Source organism: Balaenoptera borealis, assembly GCF_965194805.1.
Source record: "Balaenoptera borealis genome assembly, chromosome: 3".
NCBI lineage: Eukaryota > Metazoa > Chordata > Mammalia > Artiodactyla > Balaenopteridae > Balaenoptera > Balaenoptera borealis.
In genome coordinates, this window is record NC_138866.1 from 137659299 (window position 1) to 137676667 (window position 17369).

Sequence of the window (17369 nt, forward strand, 5' to 3'; positions counted from 1 at the left end):
AACTCTAACTCAGCACAGCAAAGAATCTCACTTGTAAACAGAGCAAGCACAAGGGTGATCACATTTCTATCCTACAAAGAGGAAATGGAAAGATGGAACATATTTTTTGAAGTTTTTTTTTTTTTTTTTTATGAGCCATGCATTTTACATTTGTGATGTCAATCATCAAAACACCATTTGAGGTAGGACTTATTCTTCACGTTTTGGAACTAAGAAAACCAAGGACAGTTAAGTAAGTTGTCTGAAGCGACACAGCTAGTAGGCAGAAGAGCTGACATCCAAATACAGCGCTGTCTGACTTCAAATTAGGGTTTGTAAATCAGATGCTGCAGAGGCCAGACCCTAAATATAGAGGGAAAAAAAAAGAGTTGGTCGGCTGTGGCCCCTGGAGAATGCAGGGCCGGTCTAATGAGGCTGGTGTGACTCAGAGCCAGCTGATGGTTGCCATTTCCAGACTGGTTGATTTTTTCCAAAGAAGCCCCAAATCTACATTCTAAAATAAAATCTCACTTTTTAAACATTAGCACAAATGAATCAGACTGACATCTGGGAGCCTGTCCTCTCAAGCCTGTGTTTTCGGGCCTACTCCACATGTTTCCAGACAAAGAAAACCAAAAAAATTTTGAGATTCTTTATTAATGTCTGTTTCACTTTGGATATTTATCCTTCAAGAAATATTTTTATTCTAGATGCTGTTGGCATAATATTGTAATTTAAGCGTTTTTCTCCCCTGGAAAGTCTTAATTCTATCACAGATACTAATTGCAGGCCAGTAAGGGGTGCCTTGTCATGAAGAAGAACAGAACACTAGTCCCTGAGAATTTTTAAATTTGGTCTTCATCATCGGAGACTTACTGCCTTATTAGAAGCTGTGCCAATAGCTTGACTTCTATTTTTTTATTGAAATATAGTTGATTTGCAATGTTGTGTTAGTTTCTGGTATACAGCAAAGTGATTCAGTTATATAAATATATATATATATGTATATATACATATATATATATACACATACATATATTCTTTTTCATATTCTTTTCCATTATGGTTTATTATAAGATATTGAATATAGTTCCCTGTGCTGTATGGAAGAACCTTGTTGTTTATCAGTAGCTTGACTTTTTTTTTAATTTAATTTATTTTATATTGGGGTATAGTTGATTTACAATGTTGCGTTAGTTTCAGGTGTATGACAAAGTGATTCAGTGATACAAATGAACTTATTTACAAAACAGAAACAGACTCACAGACTTAGAAAACAAACTTATGGTTACCAAAGGGGAGAGGTGGGAGAAAGGGATAAATTAGGAGGTTGAGATTAACAAATCCTTGACTTTTAAAGTCGAAAAGCCCAATAATGGAAAGATGCCCTTCTTCTGAGGTATAAGGCTTCAGCATTTTAAATTGGAGAAACAGACACAAAGAGGTCATTTGACTAGCTCAGATTTGTCCAACTTGCCGGACACGTACACAAAGCTAGGAGTCCTACGCTCTCGCTCAGGTATCTGGGAATGTGTTTGATGGTAGCCTTCAAATAGGTGTGCTGATTTGGGCCAAACAAAATGCCTTTGGTCTCCCAAGCCCCTTATTTGTCTAGCTTAAATATGACCAACATGGTATAAAGTGAGTTGTTTGTATAAGCTTCAGGAAATCACATGTGATTTACCAAGAATAATTTTCTAATATTTTTAATCTCCTCGTGACCAGCATTGTAAATAACAGAAATGAGCTCACCACCAGCTACACATTTTATTTCCATTTCTGGTGGTTGTTCCCCTTTACTCCCGCCCTCTGTGTGATAGGCTTTCATTCTTTACAAGACATCAGAACTTGACTTAATAGGCAGCAAGGGTACAACAGCCAGCTCTTTACATGTAGGGAATCCTGAGGTACATACTGGCCTGTTCTAAGATGTGATAACGTAATCTAAAGCCAGGCCTAGCCTGTCAGTTCAGGTCTAAAGGGATTTGATTCAGTGTCAGAACCTTTGGCTCCCAAGGTCGCTTTCTGTTCTTGCTTTTCTTATAACAAAAGGAGGTGGGGGGACCATGGTGCGTGTGTGTTTGCCTGTGTGTGTGTGTGCATGAGCGCACACACACGTGTTTTTTCAAGGCTCGTGAATTCCTCAGCTGCTGTTTGTTGAGCACAGGGCCTTTATTTCGGTCTCCTGAAACATTTTCATTAGACAGAGGCCTCTGAAGTAGGCTGGAGATGTGGATTGTGCAACTAAAAATCTTAGGCCTCTCCAGAAGCAGCCTGATTGAAATCAGCGCTGTGTCAGGGCCTGTCATATCTCAGAAAAGACATAAAACACACGGAAACATCAATAAGCAACAAGCTTCTGACAGCTCGGAGACATTCCAGCTGACAAGAAGAGAAAGGGGGTGAGGTTAGGGCTCAGGGGGGATATTTAAAATGCCTAACAGCCAGCCGAAGTGTTGGCAGGCTTCAGGGAGGGCGGGAGAAGACAAGATAAAGTCTATCGGGTTATCACCTGGTTCGAGGTGGGTTCCTCCTTGCAAGGCCACCGGGATGAGTCAATGACACAACTGCTTGCTCCCTACCACATCCCCCGCCTTTAATTTTAAACCTTTCCAAGAATCAAGCTGCATTTATAGTGTTGCCCAGACAACGTTTGTGCAATAAAAGGTTTTTAAAATGTTAAAAAGAAAAAAAAAAAAAAAAAGGAGAAATCTGTGAGTTAAAGAATTCTGCTTCTAGCTACAATGTACAGAAATCAAAAAGGATTAACAAGGTTTTTTTTTTCATTTAATTTCCTGTACACCAGAAGCTTTTGTTAAGAGATCAGAGATATTGCTATTTATTGAATTTTTAATATGATCTTTATTAAAAGGCAGCACACATGTTTGGTTTTCCCTCTCTTTCTTTTATTTTTTAACATGCATGGATATAAAAATCAAAGGCCAGGAATGAACCATGGTTGTTTGATTTCAGTGCTTTTGTAATATGTGTGAGGATTCAGATATAGTACATATTTAAAATTTTTAAAAAGCAACAGATAAATGGCCCTCTACTCTTTTTAATGGTTCTTGGTCTTACAATGAAAGAATTGGTCATTATGCGTTAACCCTTCAAGTATTTTACCCAGCCTGGAGACTTTTGAAAAATATCTTCTAGTCCAGCATAATCACTTGAAGAAAGTCAATGGAAAAAAAGGGGCAGTAATTTGGACCCCAGTTCACCCCTCTCCATGGATTATGTTGGGCACATGTTTTCCTATGTGCTGACCCCTGGTTGATTTTCAAAGGAAGCTCTCTTTAGTTAAAAAGTTGAAACACATCGAGGGGGGTGAAGATTGGTAAACTTGGATTCTAGAGTCATAGGTTACAGGTTCAAATGGGGGGGCATTATACCCCCGTGAACTTCAAGGCCACGTCAGTCCTTTGGGTTTTAGAGAGTATTTCTGTAGGTCCCAACTCTCTGTGCACATTCTGCTTTTTCCACACTCAAATCTTACTCATTTTATGTCAATGATCCCATGCTCATTTACGCTGTCATGTAAAACCAACCAACCTCAAAAAATGTAAAAGACAGAGAGCAGTCAATGGCGTGCTGGTGGCGTGGTGGAAACCAAATAGTCCAACACTATCATCTGAATTATGTGGAGCAATTTTCCTGTTATCATTCAGCTTCAGTTTTCCATCTATGAAATGAGAATAATGATATCGCAGTTTGTTGGACAGGCGAAAAGAGATATTGTATGTAAAGCTGCCTTGTACAGTATACAATACTATTCATTTTTGTCATCATTTTTAATAAAAGCCAAAGGAAGAGAAAAGAGCCCAACAATGAAGGAGAGGAAATTAATATCTTAAAAAATGTAGGCTATAGTTAGCAGCTGCTATTGGACAAAAATGGAATGCTGAGGCTACCATGTGGATTGCCATTCCAGGTTGTATCTGAGTCCAAGCTCACACTTCTCACCACACAACAGGCCAATAAATCAAGAGATGAGTTGCTGGCACAGAGAATAGCAACTTTATTTGGAAAGCCAGCACACCGAGAAGATGGTGGACTCATGCCCCAAAGAACCATCTTGCCTGAGTTAGAATTCAGGCTTCTTTTATACTATAAAGGGAGGGAGTAAAGTCAAACATGTCCTGGTTCCGGTCAGCCTCCAGAGGGGGTCTGTTAATTTCTTCCCCCCTGCAGTTGTTCACAGGTGGGCCTGGTGACAATGTTATCTGTAAGCTAAATGAAGGTATTTGAACTTAATGCTCATTACCTGGGAGGCAGGGTTTCCAGAGATGGGTCATTATGTATAATTCAAGCTTATAGGCAAGATCCCTTTAGTGATTAATGTGTAATAGAATACAAAGTTTCTTCCCTATTACAGGGTGAGTCTTCAGGTGCCCTTCCAGCCGTGGAAGCTCAGTCAACAGTTGAGGTGAGAAGAAAAATTCATGTTACTATAGATGACTGAGTACAACAATAGGAAGAATGATATCTGATTACCAATGCCTGGTGGCTCCTTTTACATGTATTATGTTCTCTTACTCTTACAACAGTCTTAAGAGGAAGGAAGTATTTTTAGCCCCATTTTACAGATAAAAAACTCAGATACAGAAAATTTAAGTTACCCCCTACTGTCCTGTGGCAAAAGGTTTTTTTTGTTTGTTTGTTTGTTCGTTTGTTTATTAGAAGTACACATTCTTTGCAATTTCTCTTGTCCTTGTCACAACAATGAATTATGGGGGTAATGGAAACCTGGGAGAAAGCCAGGCCCAGGCTCAGTGACAGAGGAAAAAGAGGAAACAGGACAGAACAAGGTCTGAGGCAAGAAATCCCACATCTGGTGTGGGTAGAGTCCTCAATACCTACCTGGCCCTGGCCCCTGCAGTGGCTGAGTCTTTGTTTTCTTGGTTCCTCTAACCTGGAAGACTACTCATTGTTTGGTGACTAAACCACCAAACTTCAGCCTACATCATGAGAAACCAGGGAGGCACAGGGAAGTGTGTCCACTCACGTGTTTGTGCTCTTTTCATGTGTTTTCTTTGCTGGTTACATAGGAAACCCAAATTAAATTCACCTTCAACCTATCAAAGTCTACATGCTGGCCAGTTGGAAAGCTGGACCAACCCTTTGTGAACTGGCTTAGTGAAATTCTTTCCAGGTTAAATAGCTGCTTACATTTTGGGTTCAGAGTGTCTGAAAGCATTTTTAGCCACACAAATCTATACTATGCAATCCTGCTGTCTAATCATTTAAAAGGTGACCAGTGCAAAGCCCAACTGAGGCTCCATTTATGTCCTAGGACTGGAAGGTCACTGTGTTAGGCTCTATAGTCATTCATCTATGAACTTGCAGTGTCTGGAACAACATTAAGCACAAAATGAAAGTTGAATAATTAAAGCAGTTCTGGTTTTTGCTGTCCCTCTTGCTCTTTTGATGTACTAAGTCATCCCCAAATAAGAAAGTTTTTAAAGTAATATATGTGACTCATTATGCATGTGATGATATACATATACATCAGTATTTTTTAATGTCAATTATTCATTCTTTTATTAAAAACAACACATCTATTTGGTGAGGACCTATTATGTGTTAGGTGCCATGCTGGGTGCTGGGATTTACTGGCTAACTCTCTTTGGGTCCATGGTGTTTATTGGCAGAGGACTTAAATTATGTAGCTACTAAGAAACTGGTATGAAGCAGGCAGTTTTCTCATAATGAAACCTACCTAGATATTCACATTTACCCAATATTTACATTTTAGGCTGATGGGTAAATAATCACTCAGTTTCCTGGGTGCCATTAAGAGACTTCTTTTGATGTTGGAGGAAAGGAGGAATTTATGTAGAAACAGAGGTTGTGGGGACCTTCATTTTTATTTATGCAGAAAATATCATCCTGGAAAAAATACAGTTGCTAATACTTTTCAAATGGAAGGAAATTGGTGAGATGGATAATAGAGAAAAAAAAGCTGCATTTCTGTATTATCTGAGCAATAACTTCAGATACTAACATATTAAGTGCTTCCCATGATTTTTCATTATGCTATAAAATTTGATGACAATTTTTCATGTTTTAAATGTTAATGATAACATTTAACACACTTTTCTCTGGATTTTGATGAATGTGCAATTGCATATCATCATGCTGGAGCAGTAAATGTATATTTCAATGTATGACAAAGTATACTCCATTGAATGGCTGCATAAGGAAATAAAACCTAGGAAACTTGCAGAAAAACAAATATTACAAATTCAGTAATTCAGTCACAATGAAAACTCAAGAAAGAATGAAGTGCAATGAACATTATGCACTGTCTTTCTTTATTTAGCTCTGCTGATTTTGTTGTACACATGACAAGGACACATTTTGCCCATAAGAAGCATTTGTTACCTTCATACTTGGAGAACTGGTGACTTCTGCACCTTCCCACTGTCACCCTTTTGCCATGAAAAGAAACTAAAATCAAAAATTCACACTTGTAATAAATACAGAGAGTTTGCTGGTCTTAATAATTGTCTTACTCTCTCCATACTTGTCTGGAAGCTTCCAGAGGGTGGAACACAGTGTTTATAACATCTAGACCAAATTTCTATTGCAACTGATGATGCTTAGTAGAAGATCCATGACTACTTCCAACAATTTAATATATTTTATCAAAAGTCTGGTATTAAATTGAGCTGAAGTTAATAAAGTGTGGAAGACACTATAAGGCAGAAGTCAGAAGCTTGGACTTAAGAAGAGACTTGCTTCAAAATCCAGTAAATAACCAGTCCTGGTTGTGAAACCATCTCTTGAAGCCTGGGTTTTCTCATCTGCAAACAGGGAATAATACTAATTATTGTGAGTATTAAATTAATTTAAGTAAAGTACCTAGCATAAAATGAATGTCTAATTAATGGTAACTATTATTGTAATCCCTATAATATAACACGTTCAATATTGTTTTATATAATTGAGTTTTAATGGATGTTCTTGACTTTGGATATCTTTTTAAAACATTCTCAAATCCAAGCTCTGGAAATAAAGGCACTCTTTTTTTCTTGTCCAGAATACACTCAGTATCCATCTAGGACGATAACTAGTCAGTTATCTGAGTCATGACACATTATGGCAATTAGTACGGTCCAAGAATATTTTAGTCTAGGAATTAAGTAGAATGTTTATTTTCTGAACACTCCTTTTTAAACATTCATATATTTTAGTTATTGATTTCATTTGACCCTAAAATGTTTGAAGCATCGTAGTAATGGCTAAAACTATACAATTAAGATTCATTCTTCTAGTCAGGTTATTTGTTTCTGGATACCTGATAATTAAACTTGCCATAAGATGTTTATGTAGGAACAAATTATTATTATTTTTTATTCCAAAAGGAAACAGACCATCAAACTAAAAGTCTTTAATGAGTGTCATTTACATGCTCTTTTTCCTGTCTGCTTCCAAAGAAACGCTCCTACTGTATGAATCAGTCCATCAGTATCAGCATCAGCAGATATGTAAAGTAAATGAAAAAAACCAATACAGAATGAATACAAGCAAAGTTGGGTTTTTGAGGGGGTGGAGGGTTCTTTGGACTGCTATCTACTATGATGACTCTCCAAAGGCTGTATAATCAAAACTGCCTCGTATACAATATCCTCAGTGACAGGATGTGTTACCAAGGCTGTCACCCCAGAATCATACCCCTGCCCCTCCCTCAAATAGAAACCAATTACTCTTACCTAAGTTTCAGGAGGAAGCTGCAAAGAAAAAAAAATAAGAACCTATTAGAACCAACTAGGCCCAACATGGCAGAAGATTTGACTTCCGGTAGAGCTTGAGCCTCATTATACACTCACTCATTGTAATATATTAGCATGCTAAGTGACACAGCCACCAGTGCCATGACAGTTGACAATTGCCATGACAACAACCAGAGAAGCCCATAGAAGGACTGAAAAGGAGAGTTGCATCAGTCCTAGGTTCAAACCACACCCCTGTTCTCTGACAACTCATGAATATTCCTCCCACTCTTCCCAAATCCCTCCCTTTTACCTCACACCTCCTACATATTTGGTGTCTCCACTTGAATTGGGTTGAGAAGATGATTTGCAAACTAGGTTCCCACTTCTCCATTCTTTGGTCATTGAATGAAGCCTGTGCTTTTCCACTCTCAGCATCGGTTTCAATATTGGCTGCAAGAATCCAATCAAAAAACAGAACCCCATTTCTATCTAGGTCTAGGACACTGGCGCTGGTCCAGTTGACCAATTTGGTAATAGATGGAACAGTACCATCCTCATGCTCACTGAGGCTAAGTTGATAGTACTCACATGGCTTTGATTTCCTGGCTCCTCCTATTTGGGGAATATAATGTTAACTGCCTTAGGTAAGTATTTTCCCCTCAGGTATATGGCAGACAACTACCATAGACAACTTCTCCAGAAGACTATTCTAAACTACACACGCGTGAAAGGTACAGATCATTAAGTATATTTCTACCTTTGTTTCTTTAACAAATGTACATTTTAAAATTTGTCCTCCCCAGGATTAACCAAGATGGCGGAGTAGAAGGATGTGCTCTCACTCCCTCTTGCGAGAGCACCAGAATCACAACTGGCTGCTGGACAATCATCGACAGGAAGACACTGGACTTCACCAAGGAGGATACCCCACGTCCAAGGACAGAGGAGAAGCCACAGTGAGACGGTAGGAGGGGAGCAATCAGAGTAAAATCAAATCCCATAACTGCTGGGTGGGTGACTCACAGACTGGAGAACACTTATACCACAGAAGTCCACCCACTGGAATGAAGGTTCTGAGCCCCACGTCAGGCTTCCCAACCTGGGGGTCCGGCAACGGGAGGAGGAATTCCTAGAGAATCAGACTCTGAAGCCTAGTGGGAATTGATTGCAGGACTTCGACAGGACTGGGGGAAACAGAGACCCCACTCTTGGAGGGCGCACATGGACTAGTGTGCGCATCGGGACCCAGGGGAAGGAGCAGTGACCCTGGGGGAGACTGAACCTGACTTACCTGCTAGTGTTGGGGGGTCTCCTGCAGAGGCGGGGGCTGGCTCTGTTGCACCATGGGGACAAGGACACTGGCAGCGGAGGTTCTGGGAAGTACTCCTTGGCGTGAGCCCTCCCAGAGTCTTTCATTAGCCCCACCAAAGAGCCCAGGTAGGCTCTAGTGTTGGGTTGCCTCAGGCAAAACAACCAACAGGGAGGGAACCCAGCCCCACACATCAACAGTTAAGTGGATTAAAGTTTTACAGAGCTCTGACCGCCACAGCAACAGTCAGCTTCACCCACCACAAGAGCCTCCCATCAAGCCTCTTAGATAGCCTCAACCACCAGAGGGCAGACAGCAGAGGCAAGAAAAACTACAATCCTGCAGCCTGTGGAACAAAAACCACATTTACAGAAAGACAGACAAGATGAAAAGGCAGAGGGCTATATACCAGATGAAGGAACAAGAAAAAAACCCAGAAAAACAACTAAATGAAGTGGAGATAGGCAACCTTCCAGAAAAAGAATTCAGAATAATGATAGTGAAGATGATCCAGGACCTCAGAATAAGAATGGAGGCAAAGATTGAGAAGATGCAAGAAATGATTAAAAAGACCTAGAAGAATTAAAGAACAAACAAACAGCGATGACCAATACAATAACTGAAATGAAAACTACACTAGAAGGAATCAATAGCACAATAACTGAGGCAGAAGAACGGATAAGTGACTTGGAAGACAGAATGGTGGAATTCACTGCTGCGGAACAGTCTAAAGAAAAAAGAATGAAAAGAAATGAAGACAGCCTAAGAGACCACTGGGACAACATTAAACGCAACAACATTCACATTATAGGGGTCCCAGAAGGAGAAGAGAGAGAGAAAGGACCAGAGAAAATATTTGAAGAGATTATAGTCGAAAACTTCCCTAACATGGGAAAGGAAATAGCCACCCAAGTCCAGGAAGCACAGAGAGTCCCATACAGGATAAACCCAAGGAGAAACATGCCAAGACACATAGTAATCAAAGTGGCAAAAATTAAAGACAAAGAAAAATTATTGAAAGCAGCAAGGGAAAAACGACAAATAACATACAAGGGAACTCCCATAAGGTTAGCAGCTGATTTCTCAGCAGAAACTCTACAAACCAGAAGGGAGTGGCATGATATACTTAAAGTGATGAAAGGGAAGAACCTACAACCAAGATTACTCTACCCGGAAAGGATCTCGTTTAGATTTGATGGAGAAATCAAAACCTTTACAGACAAGCAAAAGCTAAGAGAATTCAGAACTACCAAACCAGCTCTACAACAAATGCTAAAGGAACTTCTCTAAGTGGGAAATACAAGAGAAGAAAAGGACCTACAAAAACAAACCCAAAACAATTAAGAAAATGGTCATAGGAACATACATATCGATAATTACCTTAAACGTGAATGGATTAAATGCTCCAACCAAAAGACACAGGCTTGCTGAATGGATAAAAAAACAAGACCCATATATATGCTGTCTACAAGAGACCCACTTTAGACCTAGGGACACATACAGACTGAAAGTGAGGGGATGGAAAAAGATATTCCATGCAAATGGAAATCAAAAGAAAACTGGAGTAGCTATACTCATATCACATAAAATAGACTTTAAAATAAAGAATGTTACAAGAGACAAGGAAGGGCACTACATAATGATCAAGGGATCAATCCAAGAAGAAGATATAACAATTATAAATATTAATGCACCCAACATAGGAGCACCTCAATACATAAGGCAACTGCTAACAGCTATAAAAGAGGAAATTGACAGTAACACTATAATAGTGGGGGACTTTAACACCTCACTTACACCAATGGACAGATCATCCAAAATGAAAATAAATAAGGAAACAGAAGCTTTAAATGACACAATAGACCAGATAGATTTAATTGATATTTATAGGACATTCCATCCAAAAACAGCAGATTACACTTTCTTCTCAAGTGTGCACGGAACATTCTCCAGGATAGATCACATCTTGGGTCACAAATCAAGCCTCAGTAAATTTAAGAAAACTGAAATCATACCAAGCATCTTTTCTGACCACAACGCTATGAGATTAGAAATGAATTACAGGGAAGAAAACGTAAAAAACACAAACACATGGAGGCTAAACAATACGTTACTAAATAACCAAGAGATCACTGAAGAAATCAAAGAGGAAATAAAAAAATACCTAGAGACAAATGACAATGAAAACGCGATGACCCAAAACCTATGGGATGCAGCAAAAGCAGTTTTAAGAGGGAAGTTTATAGCTATACAAGCCTACCTCAAGAAATAAGAAAAATCTCAAGTAAATAATCTAACCTTACACCTAAAGAAACTAGAGAAAGAAGAACAAACAAAACCCAAAGTTAGCAGAAGGAAAGAAATCATAAAGATCAGAGCAGAAATAAATGAAATAGAAACAAAGAAAACAATAGCAAAGATCAATAAAACTAAAAGCTGGTTCTTTGAGAAGATAAACAAAATTGATAAGCCATTAGCCAGACTCATCAAGAAAAAGAGGGAGAGGACTCAAATCAATAAAATCAGAAATGAAAAAGGAGAAGTTACAAGAGACACTGCAGAAATACAAAGCATCCTAAGAGACTACTACAAGCAACTTTATGCCAATAAAATGGACAACCTGGAAGAAATGGACAAATTCTTAGAAAGGTATAACCTTCCAAGACTAAACCAGGAAGAAACAGAAAATATGAACAGACCAATCACAAGTAATAAAATTGAAACTGTGATTAAAAATCTTCCAACAAACAAAAGTCCAGGACCAGATGGCTTCACAGGTGAATTCTATCAAACATTTAGAGAAGAGCTAACACCTATCCTTCTCAAACTCTTCCAAAAAATTGCAGAGGAAGGAACACTCCCAAACTCGTTATATGAGGCCACCATCACCCTGATACCAAAACCAGACAAAGACACTACAAAAAAAGAAAATTACAGACCAATATCACTGTTGAATATAGATGCAAAACTCCCCAATAAAATACTGGCAAACAGAATCCAACAGCACATTAAAAGGATCATACACCACGATCAAGTGGGATTTATCCCAGGGATGCAAGGATTATTCAATATACGCAAATCAATGAATGTGATACATCATATTAACAAATTGAAGAATAAAATCCATATGATCATCTCAATAGATGCAGAAAAAGCTTTTGACAAAATTCAACACCCACTTATGATAAAAACTCTCCAGAAAGTGGGCATAGAGGGAACCTACCTCAACATAATAAAGACCATATATGACAAACCCACAGCAAACATCATTCTCAATGGTGAAAAACTGAAAGCATTTCCTCTAATGTCAGGAACGAGACAAGGATGTCCACTCTCACCACTATTATTCAACATAGTTCTGGAAGTCCTAGCCACAGCAATCAGAGAAGAAAAAGAAATAATAGGAATACAAATTGGAAAAGAAGAAGTAAAACTGTCACTGTTTGCAGATGACATGATACTATACATAGAGAATCCTAAAACTGCCACCAGAAAACTGCTAGAGCTAATTAATGAATATGGTAAAGTTGCAGGATACAAAATTAATGCACAGAAATCCCTTGCATTCCTATACACTGATGATGAACAATCTGAAAGAGAAATTATGGAAACACTCCCATTTACCATTGCAACAAAAAGAATAAAATACCTAGGAATAAACTTACCTAGGGAGACAAAAGACCTGTATGCAGAAAACTATAAGACACTGATGAAAGAAATTAAAGATGGTACCAACAGATGGAGAGATATACCATATTCTTGGATTGGAAGAATCAACATTCTGAAAATGACTATACTACCCAAAGCAATCTACAGATTCAATGCAATCCCTATCAAATTACCAATGGCATTTTTTACGGATCTAGAACAAAAAATCTTAAAATTTGTATGGAGACACAAAAGACCCCGAATACCCAAAGCAGTCTTGAGGGAAAAAAACGGAGCTGGAAGAATCAGACTCCCTGACTTCAGACTATACTACAAAGCTACAGTAATCAAGACAATATGGTACTGGCACAAAAACAGAAACATAGATCAATGGAACAAGATAGAAAGCCCAGAGATAAACCCACGCACTTATGGTCAACTAATCTATGACAAAGGAGGCAAAGATATACAATGGAGAAAAGACAGTCTCTTCAATAAGTGGTGCTGGGAAAACTGGACAGCTACATGTAAAAGAATGAAATTAGAATACTCCCTAACACCATACACAAAAATAAACTCAAAAGGGATGAGAGACCTAAGTGTAAGACTGGACACTATAAAACTCTTAGAGGAAAACATAGGAAGAACACTCTTTGACATAAATCACAGCAAGATCTTTTTTGATCCACCTCCTAGAGTAATGGAAATAAAAACAAAAATAAACAAATGGGACCTAATGAAACTTCAAAGCTTTTGCACAGCAAGGGAAACCAGAAACAAGACGAAAAGACAACCCTCAGAATGGGAGAAAATATTTGCAAACGGATCAACGGACAAAGGATTAATCTCCAAAATATATAAACAGCTCATTCAGCTCAATATTAAAGAAACAAACACCCCAATCCAAAAATGGGCAGACATTTTAAATAGACATTTCTCCAAAGAAGACATACAGATGGCCACGAAGCACATGAAAAGCTGCTCAACATCACTAATTATTAGAGAAATGCAAATCAAAACTTCAATGAGGTATCACCTCACACCAGTTAGAATGGGCATCATCAGAAAATCTACAAACAACAAATGCTGGAGAGGGTATGGAGAAAAGGGAACCCTCTTGCACTGTTGGTGGGAATGTAAATTGATACAGCCACTATGGAGAACAGTGTGGAGGTTCCTTAAAAAACTAAAAATAGAACTACCATACGACCCAGCAATCCCACTACTGGGCATATACCCAGAGAAAACCGTAATTCAAAAAGACACATGCACCCGAATGTTCATTGCAGCACTATTTACAATAGCCAGGTCATGGAAGCAACCTAAATGCCCATCAACAGACGAATGGATAAAGAAGATGTGGTACATATATACAATGGAATATTACTCAGCCATAAAAAGGAATGAAATTGAGTCATTTGTTGAGATGTGGATGGATCTAGAGACTGTCATACAGAGTGAAGTAAGTCAGAAAGAGAAAAACAAATATCGTATATTAATGCATGTATGTGGAACCTAGAAAAATGGTACAGATGAACCAGTTTGCAGGGCAGAAGTTGAGACACAGATGTAGAGAACAGACATATGGACACCAAGGGGGGAAAACTGCGGTGGGGTGGAGATGGTGGTGTGCTGAATTGGGTGATTGGGATTGACATGTATACACTGATGTGTATAAAATTGATGACTAACAAGAACCTGCAGTATAAAAAAACAAACAAACAAAACAACAAATACTAAACTTTCATTGGGTTATTTGTATGGAAATATGTTAATATAAATGTTTCAGACATTACATGAAATTTCTAAAAATCTTATATGTTCTGGTATAATAAGTCATAATCCTAGTTATTACTTTAAAATGTATATCTCAGAAATAACTAATTTTCTTGTCAACTGCATTATTATGAACTTTCATCAAATCTTTAACCGTGGTCATTTTTAAGTCTTTTGTCATTTACAGACAGTTCTGGGTGTACTCTGATGCTTTTGGAAATATGTTCTTATAAAAGGGTTTCATCTTCAAGAAATTCATGGAAAAGACTGACAAGTACAGGTTTCTGGTAACTGACTGTATGCTGAACTGAATGAATAAGCATTTTCAGAACTCTAATGAAAAACTGATGAACTCATAAAAGTGCTAACAAAAGATCAAGATGAAAAAAAAAATTAATTACATGGGACTGAGTGAACTGATGAGGATGAGTATAATTTTTGTGACTTTCTGTTTGAATTTAAAAAAAATCCCACAAGGACTCAGAGGCAAAGAATATACAAATCAATTTTCACTGCAAAGTAAAGGAGCTGCTACAGTGGAGGATTACTGGACTGAATGTCAATATTATGACATAGTATGAGTGTGTTTCATGTTTGGTAATTGCAATCATTGTTGCTTTTGTTGTGGTCATCCATGTACAATGCTTGATGTCAGTCTATTTATCTCTTGTAAAAATAAAATACAGTGTGTGTGTGTGGGGGGGGGGGGAAATTTGTCCTCCCAATAAAAACACATTTTAACTTTTCTGCTTTTTTGTATCAGGTGTAAAATGGATAATAACAGTATCTATACCTCAAGAATTTTTGAGGTTTAAATAAAACAATCCTTGCAAAGTACTTATTCAAGTGCCTGACCCATAGTAAGCACTCAATAAAATTTTTCTATTTTTAAATGTTATGAGTTTGTTATAATAAATCTAATACCAGAGAGTAATAATACATTTGTTTGATAAATACATGATAGGCAATTACATTGATATAAACTTGTTGCTTTCTAAAGATTTTTAAAGGAATACATAAATTTTAAATAGACTTAAAACTCTTATCTAATTATTATTGCAGTTATGTAGTTAATACTGGTAAAAAGGTTTATTAAATTCTACCCCAGAAGAAAAAAGACCTCCTTTTTAGAGATTAAAAAAAATGATTGACACCTGGATTACTAATCCATTTTATTGTCATTTTAGAACAATTATCAGAAGTATATTATAGAAGAGCAACTTATAACTTTCTATAGGAATGAAGATGGTGAAAATGATCTCAAATTATTATGACATATTAGCATAGATTCATGATGCCCACTTATCAGTAGCAGTATTTGTAAACAAAGCAAACCACCAAGAACTGAACCGTCAATCTCTTTTTTTTTTAACATTTTTATTGGAGCCTAATTGCTGAACAATGGTGTGTTAGTTTCTGCTTTATAAGAAAGTGAATCAGCTATACATATACGTATATCCCCATATCACCTCCCTCTTGCGTCTCCCTCCCTCCTCCCACTCTCCCTATTCCACCCCTCTAGGTGGTCACAAAGCACCGAGCTGATCTCCCCGTGCTATGCACCTGCTTCCCACTAGCTTTCGGTTTTACATTTGGTAGTGTATGTATGTCCATGCCAATCTCTCACTTTGTCCCAGCTTACCCTTTCCCCCTCCCCATGTTCTCAAGTCCATTCTCTAGTAGATCTGCATCTTTATTCCCATCCTGCCCCTGGGTTCTTCATGACAATTCTTTTTTTTTTTTTTTAGATTCCATATATATGTGTTAGCATATGGTATTTGTTTTTCTCTTTCTGACTTACTTCACCCTGTATGAAAGACTCTAGGTCCTTCCACCTCACTACAAATAACTCAATTTCATTTCCTTTTATGGCTGAGTAATATTCCATTTATATATGTTCCACATCTTCTTTATACATTCATCTGTCAATGGACACTTAGGTTGCTTCCATGTCCTGACTATTGTAAAAAGAGCTGCAGTGAACATTGTGGTACATGACTCTTTTTGAATTATGGTTATCTCTGGGTATATGCGCAGTAGTGGGATTCCTGGGTCGTATGGTAGTTCTATTTTTAGTTTCTTAAGGAAACTCCATACTGTTCTCCATAGTGGCTGTATCAATTTACATTCCCACCAACAGTGCAAGAGGGTTCCCTTTTCTCCACACCCTCTCCAACATTTATTGTTTGTAGATTTTTTGATGATGGCCATTCTGACTGGTGTGAGATGATATCTCATTGTAGTTTTGACTTGCATTTCTCTAATGATTAATGATGTTGAGCATTCTTTCATGTGTTTGTTGGCAATCTGTATATCTACTTTGGAGAAATGTCTATTTAGATCTTCTGCCCATTTTTGGATTGGTTTTTTTGTTTTTTTGATATTGAGGTACATGAGCTGCTTGTAAATTTGGAGATTAATCTTTTGTCAGGTGCTTCATTTGCAAATATTTTCTCCCATTCTGCAGGTTGTCTTTTTGTCTTGTTTATGGTTTTCTTTGTTGTGCAAAAGTTTTTAAGTTACATTAGGTCCCATTTGTTTATTTTTGTTTTTATTTCCATTTCTCTAGGAGGTGGGTCAAAAGGGATCTTGCTGTGATTTATGTCATAGAGTGTTCTGCCTATGTTGTCCTCTAAGAGTTTGATAGTGTCTGGCCTTACATTTAGGTCTGTAATCCATTTTGAGTTTATTTTTCTGTATCATGTTAGGGAGTGTGCTAATTTCATTCTTTTACTTGTAGCTGTCCAGTTTTCCCAGCACCACTTATTGAAGGGGCTGTCTTTTCTCCATTGTATATTCTTGCCTCCTTTATCAAAGATAAGGTGACCATATGTGTGTGGGTTTATCTCTGGGCTTTCTATCTTGTTCCATTGATCTATATTTCTGTTTTTATGACAGTACCATACTGTCTTCATTACTGTAGCTTTGTAGTATAGTCT